Source organism: Chiloscyllium plagiosum, unplaced genomic scaffold (genome assembly GCF_037043375.1).
Source record: "Chiloscyllium plagiosum isolate Xiang-an unplaced genomic scaffold, Cpla_swu_hap1 HiC_scaffold_2, whole genome shotgun sequence".
Classification (NCBI taxonomy): Eukaryota; Metazoa; Chordata; class Chondrichthyes; order Orectolobiformes; family Hemiscylliidae; genus Chiloscyllium; species Chiloscyllium plagiosum.
Window position 1 is genome coordinate 65,818,499 of NW_028270140.1, and position 13,638 is coordinate 65,832,136.

Consider the following 13,638-nt stretch of genomic DNA (forward strand, 5'->3'; position numbering starts at 1 on the left):
CTTGGAGGAGGGGAGTTGGAAATGTGATAGGTGGAAAGAGGTCAAGGTGAGGGTGATAGGTCGGAGTAGGATGGAGGCGGAGAGGTCAAGAAGAAGACTGCAGGTCAGGAAGGCGGTGCCGGGCTGGAGGGATCCGGCTGAGACAAGGTGGGGGGAGGGGGGATGAAGAAACTGGTGAAGTCCAAGTTCATCCCCTGCGGTTGGAGGATTCCCAGTCGGAAGATAAGACGCTCCTCCTCCGACCGTCGGGTTGTTGTGGTTTGGCGGTGGATGAGTCCAATGACCTGCATATCCTCGGTGGAGTGGGAGGGGGAGTTGAAATGCTGTGCCACAGGTTGGTTGGGTTGGTTCGTCCGGGTGGCCCAGAGGTGCTCTCTGAATCGCTCCGCAAGTAGGCGGCCTGTCTCCCCAATATAGAGGAGGCCACACCGGCTGCAGCGGATGCAGTAGATGATGTGGGTGGAGGTGCAGGTGAATCTGTGGCGGATATGGAAGTTTCCCTTGGGGCCTTGGAGAGAAGTGAGGGGGGAGGTGTGGGCGCAAGTGTTGCACCTCCTGCGGTTGCAAGGGAAGGTGCCGGGAGTGGTGGTTGGGTCGGTGGGGGGTGTGGATCTGACAAGGGAGTCGCGGAGGGAGTGGTCTCTACGGAAAGCTGATAGGGGAGGGGAGGGAAATATATCCTTGGTGCTGGGGTCTGTTTGGAGGTGGCGGAAGTGACGGCGGATGATGCGCTGTACATGGAGATTGGTGGGGTGGTAGGTGAGGACCAGTGGGGTTCTGTCCTGGTGGCGGTTGGAGGGGCGGGGCTCAAGGGCGGAGGAGCGGGAAGTGGAGGAGATGCGGTGGAGGGCACCGTCGACCACGTCGGGGGGGAAATTGCGGTCCTTAAAGAAGGAGGCCATCTGTGTTGTACGTATTTTGAACTGGTCCTCCTGGGAGCAGATGCGGCGGAGACGAAGGAATTGGGAGAATGGGATGGCGTTTTTACAGGGGGCAGGATGGGAGGAGGTGTAGTCCAGGTAGCTGTGGGAGTCGGTAGGTTTGTAGTAGATGTCCGTGTTGATTCGGTCGCCTGAGATAGAAACAGAAAGGTCTAGGAAGGGGAGGGAGGAGTCCGAGACTGTCCAGGTGAATTTGAGGTCGGGGTGGAAGGTGTTAGTGTAGTGGATGAACTGTTCAACCTCCTCGTGGGAGCACGAGGTAGCGCCGATACAGTCATCAATGTAGCGAAGAAAAAGATGGGGGGTGGGGCCAGTGTAGTTGCGGAAGATGGATTGTTCCACATACCCTACGAAGAGGCAGGCATAGCTGGGGCCCATGCGGGTGCCCATGGCTACTCCTTTTGTTTGGAGAAAGTGGGAGGATTGGAAAGAAAAGTTGTTCAGGGTGAGGACCAGTTCGGTCAGTCGAAGGAGGGTGTCGGTGGAAGGGTACTGGGTGGTACGGCGGGAAAGGAAGAAGCGGAGTGCTTTGAGTCCTTCGTGATGGGGGATGGAGGTGTACAGGGACTGGATGTCCATGGTGAAGATGAGGCGTTGGGGACTGGGGAAGCGGAAATCCTGGAGGAGGTGGAGGGCGTGGGTGGTGTCACGAACGTAGGTGGGGAGTCGTGATGGGGGATGGAGGTGTACAGGGACTGGATGTCCATGGTGAAGATGAGGCGTTGGGGACCGGGGAAGCGGAAATCCTGGAGATCTCTAATTTCAAATCTAATGTTGATCTTGCTTTTGTGCACCTCCTGTGCAGCTGTAAGCTTGTATGCCTTGCTCTTTCTAAACACCCTATGATCTGTATGTCCTTGTATGTTATGACCTATCTGCACTGCATTCAAAACAAAATTTCTTACTGTATTTAGGTACATGTGACAACAATAAATCAAATCAATGATCCAGTAGACTGGAGGAGACATGAAGAACAGCAAAGGAAGAGCAAATAAATTTCTAGCCGCATTCTATTTTGCAGCATTTACAAGGATATCACAACATGTAATTTTTACGAGTACTGATAAGAAAAGGGTAGTCAAGAATAATAAACCTGCAAAAAGGTAATGCCACTAACAATAAAAATGAAATTACAAACTTGCTGAATAATAAAGCAGGCGTTCCAGAAACCTGAAAAAACAAGCAAGACTTGACAGAATCCACAGGACCTGATGGCGTCTCCAGGGTTTGGGGCCCAATCATCACCATCTGCTTCATCAGTAACATTTCTTTCATCAAAAAGCCAGAAGTGGAGGCTATTACTAGGGTCATGCTTAAAAGATTCCCATCTATGTACACATTGAGCACAAGTGGAAGCACAGTGTGGTTTCCATGTTAGATGATCCAGAGTGGATATGATGTCTTCTAGACATGAGCTACAAGAGAAGTGAACAGTTTAGATTTCTTCTTTACTCTCATGAAGGCATTCCACACCATCAGCAAGGAGGGCTTTATAACATTATGGGGAAAATTGGCTTTCCCACCAACACTCCTTAGTCTCATATGTTACTTGCTCAATATCATGCATTTACAGTTTGATGACCCCACATCAATAGTTTCTGAGTGAAAAGTGGAGTAAAACAGCTGTGTCCTCGCCCCCACTCAGATTGGCATCTCCCTCTCTATGTTCTGACCTTTCCCTGGAAGTAGTCCATGTTCATACTAGGTCTCATGGCAAACTTGACAATATATCATGATTTGTTTTGAAGACAAAACACATTACATCATGTTAAAGAACTCCTTTAAGTTGATGAGGCTGTGGTAGTCACCCATATAGAAACTCAGTTACAAAAATTCAACCTGTTTCTCCCACATCAGTAACTTGACAACACCATTCAGAAAAACCATAGTCATGGGACAAATTATCTTTTGCCCCAGATCATACTAAACACTTCCATTTTGCTAATAGCATACAGCTTGATACTTGATGGAGATCAAGCATAGAGAAGGCACCAGTCACCTTTGGCTGATTCATGAAATGTGCCTGGAATAATGTCAAGCTTAGGACCAAGCTGATATATGATTATTTACTGAGTATCTTGTTGCATGGCTATGAAAAGTGGACCACTTAAAGCTTTCAAGAAAAGGAGCTCAACAATTTCCACCTTCACTGTCCATGATGCATTATGAGTTTATACTTGCAGTCAACAATCACAAATTCAAGAGTCCCCTGAGAGAGAGAGCTGTTTGTTAGCACTCCATAGTCTTATGTGGCTTTGCCACAAGATGGAAAATGGCCAGGGAAGCACCACAAATATTTATGTGGAAGACAAAACTAAGCCATTTGCAAACATCTCTGTCAGAAATACCAATGGGATCTTGGTCTCCTCCTCAGCTCATCAGCTCAGAAACCAGCCTTTATCCAATGTGCCGATTCTACCACTGCCATGTTTTACAATGTCATGATCATGGCTTTCCAACTACCACAGTCCTTGATAGTTTGTTAGTGAGAATGAAACTGGTTCTTCTCAAATGATTGTTACATTTCCTCCTTTGCACTGGGATTATTACAATATTATGATAATTTTCATGGTCACCATTATTTATACTAGACTAGCTTATAAATTTGAATTTAAATTCCAGCTGTCACTGTGGTGGGATTTGAACCCATGCCCTGAGAAGTCTGGGCTTCTGGATTGCTGACCCAATGATATTATCACGATGCCATCACTTCCCTATTTTACTGAAACATGAGGTTCTGAGAATAAGGTGTTTAAAAAGTCTGAAAATACTTTGAGACAAAGAATCATCTAATTATGGTACTTACTATGTTCTGTAGTGAAACACAGATTTTAGCCAACTCCACATGACTGGAATCATTAGACTCCAAATTAATAGAAACATTAGTTTTCTCTTTGTTTACCTTCTATTCTCATCAAAAACTGTAGACCAATATATTTGTAAAAAAATCAACAGTGACTTTAGCATTCAATGTTAATGCCTGTATTACCGGATGAAGTTAGTATGAACAGAACATGACCTTGCTCGATTACGTATAAGTGAAGGGAAGTAAAGGTCTATGAAAAATAGTTTGTGAAACACTCCCAACCTGTCCCTGGTTTAACCCACACCACTTTTTGAGGGCAATTAAACGATGGGCAACAGATTGGGGAATACCTACATCACCCAGACAAGCATCTTCTCAATTCATTCTAAAGCACAAGGACTCCATCTGCCAATAAAAACTAGCAATATAGCAACACAGTAAATTGTCAAAGTTCACATATTTTGGATTGACATAAATATTTGTAAAAAAACTTATGATTGTATTATGCACAAGTTTCAACCAACCTCTCCATATTCTCTAATAGAAAATGCACTGAAAACTCTCTCTCTTCACTACATTATCAGCTCCTGCCCTCCCTTCACACACACAAAAAAAATCTCCAAACCTGCCTTCTGAATCACCCTACACATTCACTCATGCCTTCCCATCAGCATCCAGCCCGCATTCAATAACAGCCTCACTCCCATCTCATGATGCCCTTCCTCCCCAATCACCGCTCCTACTTCTTTATCAACAACTTAATCTCTTCATCTTTCCTGGATATGGGAGAGTTGCTATAGAACATAGAAGAATACAGCGCAGTACAGGCCCTTTGGCCCTCGATGTTGCGCCGATCCAAGCCCACCTAACCTATACTAACCCACTATCCTCCATATACCTATCCAATGCCCGCTTAAATGCCCATAAAGAGGGAGAGTCCACCACTGCTACAGGCAGGGCATTCCATGAACTTACGACTCGCTGAGTGAAGAACCTACCCCTAACTTCAGTCCTATATCTACCCCCCCTTAATTTAAAGCTATGCCCCCTTGTAATACCCGACTCCATACGCGGGAAAAGGTTCACACTGTCAACCCTATCTAACCCCCTAATCATCTTGTACACCTCAATCAAGTCACCCCTAAACCTTCTTTTCTCTAATGAAAACAGCCCCAAGTGTCTCAGTCTTTCCTCATACGATCTTCCTTCCATACCAGGCAACATCCTGGTAAACCTTCTCTGCACCCGTTCCAGTGCCTCCACATCCTTCCTATAGTATGGCGACCAAAACTGCACACAATATTCCAGATGCGGCCGCACCAGAGTCTTATACAACTGCATCATGACCTCAGGACTCCGGAACTCAATTCCTCTACCAATAAAAGCCAGTACGCCATATGCCTTCCTCACCGCACTATTTACTTGGGTGGCAACTTTCAGAGATCTGTGTACATGGACACCAAGATCCCTCTGCTCATCCACACTACCAAGTATCCGACCATTAGCCCAGTACCCCATCTTTTTGTTATTCTTCCCAAAGTGAATCACCTCACACTTAGCTACATTGAATTCCATTTGCCACCTTTCTGCCCAGCTCTGCAGCTTCTCTATATCCTGCTGTAACCTGCCACATCCTTCTTCACTGTCAACAACTCCTCCGACTTTCGTATCATCCGCAAACTTGCTCACCCAACCTTCTAACCCCTCTTCCAGGTCATTTATAAAAATGACAAACAGCAATGGTCCCAAAACAGATCCTTGCGGAACACCGCTAGTGACGGCACTCCATGAAGAAACTTTGCCATCAACTACTACCCTCTGTCTTCTTCCATCCAGCCAATTCCTAATCCAAACCTCCAACTCACCCTCAATGCCATATCTCCGTATTTTCTGCAGTAGCCTACCATGGGGAACCTTATCAAACGCCTTACTAAAATCCATATATACCACATCTACCGCTTTCCCCTCATCAACCTCCTTCGTCACCTTTTCAAAGAATTCAATAAGGTTTGTGAGGCACGACCTGCCCTTCACAAAACCATGCTGACTATCCTTGATCACATTATTCCTATCCAGATGTGCATAAATCCTATCCCTTACAATTCTCTCTAAGACTTTGCCCACAACAGAAGTGAGACTCATCGGCCTATAGTTACTAGGGTTATCCCTACTCCCCTTTTTGAACAAGGGAACCACATTTGCTATCCTCCAGTCTTCTGGCACTACTCCTGTAGACAAAGAGGACATAAAAATCAAGGCCAATGGCTCTGCAATCTCCTCCCTTGCTTCCCAGAGAATCCTAGGATAAATGCCATCAGGCCCAGGGGACTTATCTATTTTCACCTTTTCCAGGATTTCCAACACCTCTTCTCTACATACCTCAAAGCCATCCATTCTACTTATTTGTGACTCAGTATTCACATCGACGACAATGCCGTGTTCCTGAGTAAATACTGAAGAAAAGTATTCATTCAGTGTCTCCCCAATCTCTTCCGCCTCCACATGCAACTTCCCACTACTATCCTTGACTGGACCTATTCCTACCCTAGTCATTCTTTTATTCCTAACATACCTATAGAAAGCCTTAGGGTTTTCCCTAATCCTACCGACTAAGGACCTTTCATGTCCCCTCCTTGCTGCTCTTAGCTCTCTCTTCAGGTCCTTCCTGGCTACCCTATAACTCTCAATTGCCCCAATTGAACCTTCACGTCTCATCTTGAGATAGGCCGCCCTCTTCCATTTAACAAGGGATTCCAATTCCTTATTAAACCACGGCTCCCTCGCACGACCCTTTCCTCCCTGCCTGACAGGTACATAATTATCAAGGACACTCAATAGTTGCTCCTTGAACAAGCTCCACATATCATTTACACTCTTGCCTTGGAGTCTACTTTTCCAAGCCACACATCCTAAGTCATGCCTCACCGCATCATAATTTCCCTGACCCCAGCTATAACTCTTGCCCTGTAGTACACACTTATCCCTCTCCATCACGAGAGTAAAAATCACCGAATTATGGTCACTATCCCCAAAGTGCTCACCTACCTCTAATTCTAATCCTGGTTCGTTACCCAGAACCAAATCCAGTATGGCCTCACCTCTTGTTGGCCTGTCTACATATTGTGTCAGGAAACTCTCCTGCACACATTGAACAAACACTGACCCATCTAACGAACTTGAGCTATAGCTTTCCCAATCAATATCAGGAAAGTTAAAGTCCCCATAACAACCACCCTATTACTGTCACTCATCTCCTGAATCACCTTCCCTATCCTTTCTTCAATGATTCTAGGACTATTAGGAGGCCTGTAAAAGACTCCTAACAGGGTGACCTCACCTTTCCTATTCCTAACCTCAGCCCAAACTACCTCAGATGGCAAGTCCTCATCCATCGTCCTTTCCACCACTGTAATACTATCTTTGACAAGTAATGCCACACCTCCCCCTCTTTTACCCCCACCTCTGACCCTACTAAAACATTTAAATCCTGGAACCTGCAACAGCCAATCCTGTCCCTGTTCTAGCCATGTCTCCGTAATAGCCACAACATCGAAGTCCCAGGTACCAACCCACGCTGCAAGTTCACCTACCTTATTTCGTATACTTCTTGCATTGAAGTATACACACTTCAAGCCACTTTCCTGTTTACAGACACCCTCCTTGGAAATTGATGCCATGTTCCTAACCTCCCTACACTCCAGGCCCTGCACCCTGAAGCTACAATCTGGGTTCCCATGCCCCTGCAGAGTTAGTTTAAACCCCCCCCAAGAGCACTAGCAAACCTCCCCCCAAGGATACTGGTGCCCCTCAGGTTCAGGTGTAGACCATCCTGTTTATAGAGGTCCCACCGTCCCCAGAAAGAACCCCAGTTATCCAAAAACCGGAATCCCTCCCTCCTGCACCATCCCTGTAGCCACGCATTTAAGTGTTCTCTTTCCCTATTCCTCGAATCTCTATCCGTGGCACGGGTAACAAACCAGAGACAACAACTCTGTTCGTTCTAACTCTGAGCTTCCAACCTAGCTCCCTGAAAGCCTGTCTAACATCCTCGGCACTCCTCCTACCTATGTCGTTGGTGCCAATATGGACCACGACTTCGGGCTGCTCCCCCTCCCCCTCCAGGACCCGGAAAACACGATCAGAGACATCACGTACCCTTGCACCTGGGAGGCAACATACCAAACGTGAGTCTCTCTCGTTCCCACAAAACCGCCTATCTGTGCCCCTAACTATCGAGTCCCCAATTACTACTGCTCTGCTCTTCTTCACCCTTCCCTTCTGAGTAACTGGAGTTAACTCAGCTATGGAAATAAGCAACTGTCAGAATCCAAACCATGGTCCCTCAAACCCTTTCCCATTTCCCCCACGTTCTGGGCAAAGATCAGGAGACTGAAAATGTTAACTTTTTTTCAGATCTTCAGCAGTTCCTTGTTTTAGTTTACTTTCCCCATTTTCCATTGGCTCCAATCTCAGTACCCATCCTTTCTGGTCCCGCTTCCACCCTATTCCAGCAGGATTCTAGGACTTTGATCCAGCAAATCAGAAGATCATAAGGAACAGGAATAGGCCGTTCAGCCCAGTGAGTCTCCTGCCATTCATAGGTTCATTGCTGATCTGATATTCCTCATTCCACTTTTCTGCCTTTTCCCTATAATCCTCAATTTCCCAGCTGATCAAGAATCTGACTATCTTAGTCTTATACACAAGTACTCTGCACACCTCTGTGGAAAGGGCTCACAACAATTCTTAATTCTCTGACAGAAGAAATTCCTCCTTATCTCAGTCTTAAATCAATGTCCTTTTATTCTGAGACAGTCCCCTCTAGTCACAGACTCTCCCACGAGCGGAAACATCTCAGCATTTACCCTGTCAAGCCCCTTAATATATATGTCTCAATGAGATTGCCTCTCATTCTTCTCAACTTGAGTGAATAGAGTCCCATTCTGTTTAGTCCTTACTCATTAGCCATTCCCTCCATATCAGAGATCATCCTAAAGAACCTTCTCTGAAATGCCTCCAATGAAACAATATCCTTCCTTAATAAGGGGTCAAGGCTTCCTATGACTGACCAGCACAAAATGGCCGAAGGCTGTCCATAGCTAATGCAGCAGAAAACTGCAGACTAGTTTGGGAAAATATTTGTTTGATGTAGTCTTCACAAATATTACAATAGTAGCTCTGTAGACTCAAGGTAACAGAACGGAGATAGAATATGCAGCTGCATTTATTTATGCATAGGATACAGATAAGAACATCTCACACTACATTTTATTGGTGAGTCTCTTGAATTATTTATTCAATCTGTTCACATAACTTTGTTGGAACTGCTATAATAATAATTACTAAAAGTCAATATTCTTTTGTATTTCCTGCAATGAGGTTAGTAGGGAATTTAAAAGCTGCATAAGTGAGAGGTAAGTATCCAATTACTTGGCAATAACAATGGTGCAGCTGGCAAATGCTTCAGAAGAAATGTACTTGAATACAGTGTATACACTGAAATTGCTAAGCATGTCAGTACTTCCTTCAGGTTAAGAACAAAACAGTCCAAGCAGGACACAACAGCAAAATTGCTGACATAAAATGCTGTACCAAAGATCCAATCACAGTTGGATAACTCAGCTTTGCTGACCAATAAAATACAAAGGTACGTGTGCACTTTGAGCTCGAGCTGCATAAAATAAGCTACTTAGAAACTTTTTGCGTGCCTTTTTGTTATGAAGATCTGAAGGTTTAACTGGTATGTGTATCACAATAAAGGTTGCCTGAACCTACGACTGGACTTGGACTCTCATTGAAAAGTATGAGCTCTAACAGAACTACTCACAAAACTCCAGATGTGGTCTCACCAACACTGTTTTACAGTTGTAGTGAGACTTCTCTACATATACTCCAATCCACTTGCAATAAGGGCCAACATTTCATTAGTTGCACCTGTGTGCTAGCTCATAATCGGGCAATAATCCTCCATTTTCCTCTCCAGTCCACAGAACCCTCTGACTTAGAATTATACTGTCATCCTTCATCATCAATGAGTCAGCATACCAGGACTCCCTTTTTAATAGAACTATAAGTGTACCTACACCAAGTGGACTGTAACAGTTCAAGAAGGCAGTTCAGTCTTCTTGAGGGGAATTAGGGGTGGGCAACAAATACTCATATCACGATAAAATCTATAGTGGCTCACTTTCTGACTCCCCCGAATCTTTCCACTTTCTACAACAAATGTCATGTGATGGAATGGTCTCCACTTGCTTGCATAAGTCCACTTTAACAGCATTCAAGAAAAATGACACCATCAAGGACAAAGCAGCCCACTTGATCAGCACTCAATCACAACTTAAATATTCACTCAACCCAATCAAGTATATATTGCTAATATGCTGATTAACTAGCTGAATTTTACCAGCTTTTGAGCACTGCTTGTAACTGGCCACTCGGGTGTTTCTTTTCTTCCTGGTGGTGGAATATGAATAAAGATTTCTGCATTCATTCTTTCAGTACGTCCTACACCTGCACACACGACATGGGTGCTGGGGAATAAATAAGCACTACTGCTGTTTGACAGTAATGTCGGGATTTAAAAATATACGTATAACCAGGAAATGAGAATCTCAGTTGAAAAAAAAATATAATCAAATACACTTGGAATGTGTATAAAGGCCCCAGGAAAAGGCTCTTACATTCTGAAGATGAGGAATTGAAGCCACAGTCAAATTGAACCCCATAGATGTGAAAGAAAAGAACATTTTCTATAGTGGTACCATAAAGGCCCCAGGAAGATTAATGGGTATTTTACCATGTGTTGCAAAATCTTTAAAATTGTGGTATATGTTAATAGTTTAGATTATTTTGTTGTCATTTCTTTTCCATTTTATTGTTAACCATGAGTCTCCTGCATTAAGCGTTTGTGATTCAGTGAAAGATCATTCAATTAAAAACAAAAATGAAATGATCCATCAAGCTTGAATTCAGCCTGGGATCTAACCTGCCTAAGTATTAACACCAGCTCCAATCATAATACTTTGTAGTCAAGTTGTTCAAAATGGAATGTTTTTATCCTTTTTGGTTCTGACTCACGCTTGTTCGTGTGTGCTTGCAAGCATGTCTCTGTTATGAAGTGTGCCTTCCTCACATGCATCTAAAGATTGTCCCCACTTCTGATTTACTATATAAGTGTTATTTTGGCTTTTATAATGTCAGGATTCACAAAGGAGTGGGGAAATATGGCCCCTCTAGTTAATAAAGGGGTTTTGAAAAACTGCTTAAAAACTGCTGGTCAGAGTAGAGAGAGATTTGTTTAAAAAATTAGAAAAAGATCCATTTTTTAAAATAAATATCTCTACCCATTTAAACTTACTCTGAAATATTTAATCAAATTTAACCAAAGAAAGTCTTCATTTTCTTTTTTTACAGTGCCATTCACAAAGAGCAGGTATATAACTATATCAAAGTTTTCTGTCTTCCTCAAAGGCATATGAATGGGAACCCTGAAGCTCGGAATTACCAGCAGAAGCAATCCGGAAGAGGCATTTTTGTCTATATTCTTTTCAATAGATAATTCTATAAAATACATATAGAGTTAATGCAGTTTTCCCGAGTGAATGTTACTATGTTTGAAATTGAGTTAATTAAGGTGTAAAATACAAAATAATTCCAAAATACTGAGAATTTAGATTTTGAAAAGGACAATATAAGCCGAATGCAGTCATCTCCACTGCTAGCTTGTTTATTCACCACACTGCAACATTCCTAACAAACACAAAATAAGAGGTTTATTGCATCAATACAAACAGGAACCACCTTAAACAATAGCTTAGCTACAGGACTAAGCTTGAAACACTATTGGATTGGCTGGTTTTCTTTTCTTCCTTTCCCAGTGATTGCTACAAATGCAGTCTTCTGAACAGTGTAGTTTATGGGCCCAACTCCTGTTCCTGCTGAACTGAGCCAGTATGTAATATAGCAACTGATGTCAGTTCAGTAGGCACAAGAGGTCAGGTCCACATCAGAACTGGGTTGGACAAGTAAAGGACACTGGAGATAAGAACAGCTAAAGGAATTGCAAAATATCACCTTGGGGGAAAAATCCCAAAGCCAATACATTTTTTAACATTCATTCATTCCTTTTGGCTCTACCTTCACCATTGTACTCAATCCAAGAAAATGAGAACCGAGATGGAATACAGGGCTATCCTTGTTCTGTTTTGAGTTAAACAGCAAACAAAGCATATGAGTCGGTTGATTTGATTTCAATTTGCTGTCTCCATCAGAAGCAGCTCATTTGTGCTTTGCACCTTTCTGGTAGACTAAGTGGGATCAGAAACTAAACATTTGGATTCACAGGTTCAAATGATGAGTTCCTGATCTCATGCAGACTACCAGGAAGGAGGAGCGTGCCACAGATTGAGAGATATAGTCCTGGTATTAATTTCAAGATGTATTGAGATGATCAATGTCACGTGGCAAACCTGCAAGTTTAGTGGTATTTCACAGACAAGCTTTTTGGCATTTTACTTCTGGGTTTAGCAGGATGAGAATAAGCATAAGCATCACAGGGTCAATCTAAAGATGGAATTTGGAGAAGCTACAGCTGAAACAAATGGAAGCAATGGGATTGGCCGAGCTGCCTCACTTATATGAAGCTGTGGGGAGATGAGAATCTGAAAGGGAATGCTCTTTCAGCAGCAGATGAAGAAACCTGATCTAATTTAATGATCTTGTTAGATCAAGTAAGTTGCATACAGATTCACCTATACACTGCTTGGTTTACTTCATCACATTATCGTGCATATACACTTCCAATCATATCCCCTTTTACTTTCCCATTCATTTCCTCATATCCTCACATCCTCACCTTTTGACTTGCCTCCACCATTCATCTGCGATTTCAAGCCTTTTCCTGATACTTATATTCATCGAATGAATTCAATCCATCAGCTGAACACATTCACTCATTACTCTGTTCTTTTGCTCTTTCCACAAGAGAGGACTTAAGATGAGGGTGAGAAAACCAGAGATGGTCATTCAGTCATTTCATCTATGATATGCACATAGAGGATGTGCTCAAAATCAGTGTAATCATACTGCACCAGATAACACAATTATATATCACTAGTACATATGTCCAAAGCATTTAGTCCTACTGTCCTGTTTGAACAATGAGTGCAGTATGATTTTAACAGCCCATTCAAAGGAAGATTGTGCCATTGCTGTGATGTTACTGGGCTAGTAATCCAGAGTCTCAGAATAATGCGCTGGGTACTTAGGTTTGAATCCCATCATGGCAGATGATGGAATGTGAATTCAATAAGAGCCCAAACTAAAAGCTAGTCTCAGTGACGTGACCATGAAACGAACTTCAATTATTGTGAAACACATCTAGTTCACTAATGAAATGAGTCATCCTTATCTAGTCTGCCCCATATGTGACTCTAGAACTTTAACAAGCTACTGAGTAAAAGGGCCATTGGAGATGGGTGACAGACTGCACCCTCCAAACTTGCAACCTCTATTATTTAGAAAGACACAGGATGAAAACATCATCATCACCAGCTGGAATGAAATTATATTGCTACTCCTTCACTGTCATGAATAAAACTTCACAAACTCCCTTCCTAACTATTCACCAGCATTTTCCTAATTAGCAATGGGCAATAAATGATGGCTTTATGAACGATGCCATATCCTGCCTATTAATAAATAAAAAGATTACAGTAATGAATTACAACATTTGCACCTTGTCACTGGTAATCTGTTTTCTCCAGTAGGGAATTATTATCTACAACAGTAATCAGTGGAAGTCATGGATAATGATTCTTCAGAGGGAATGAATTTTTGATTGTGCACCATTGCAATGTATCATGATGCCCCAGATATGATTGAGGCAGG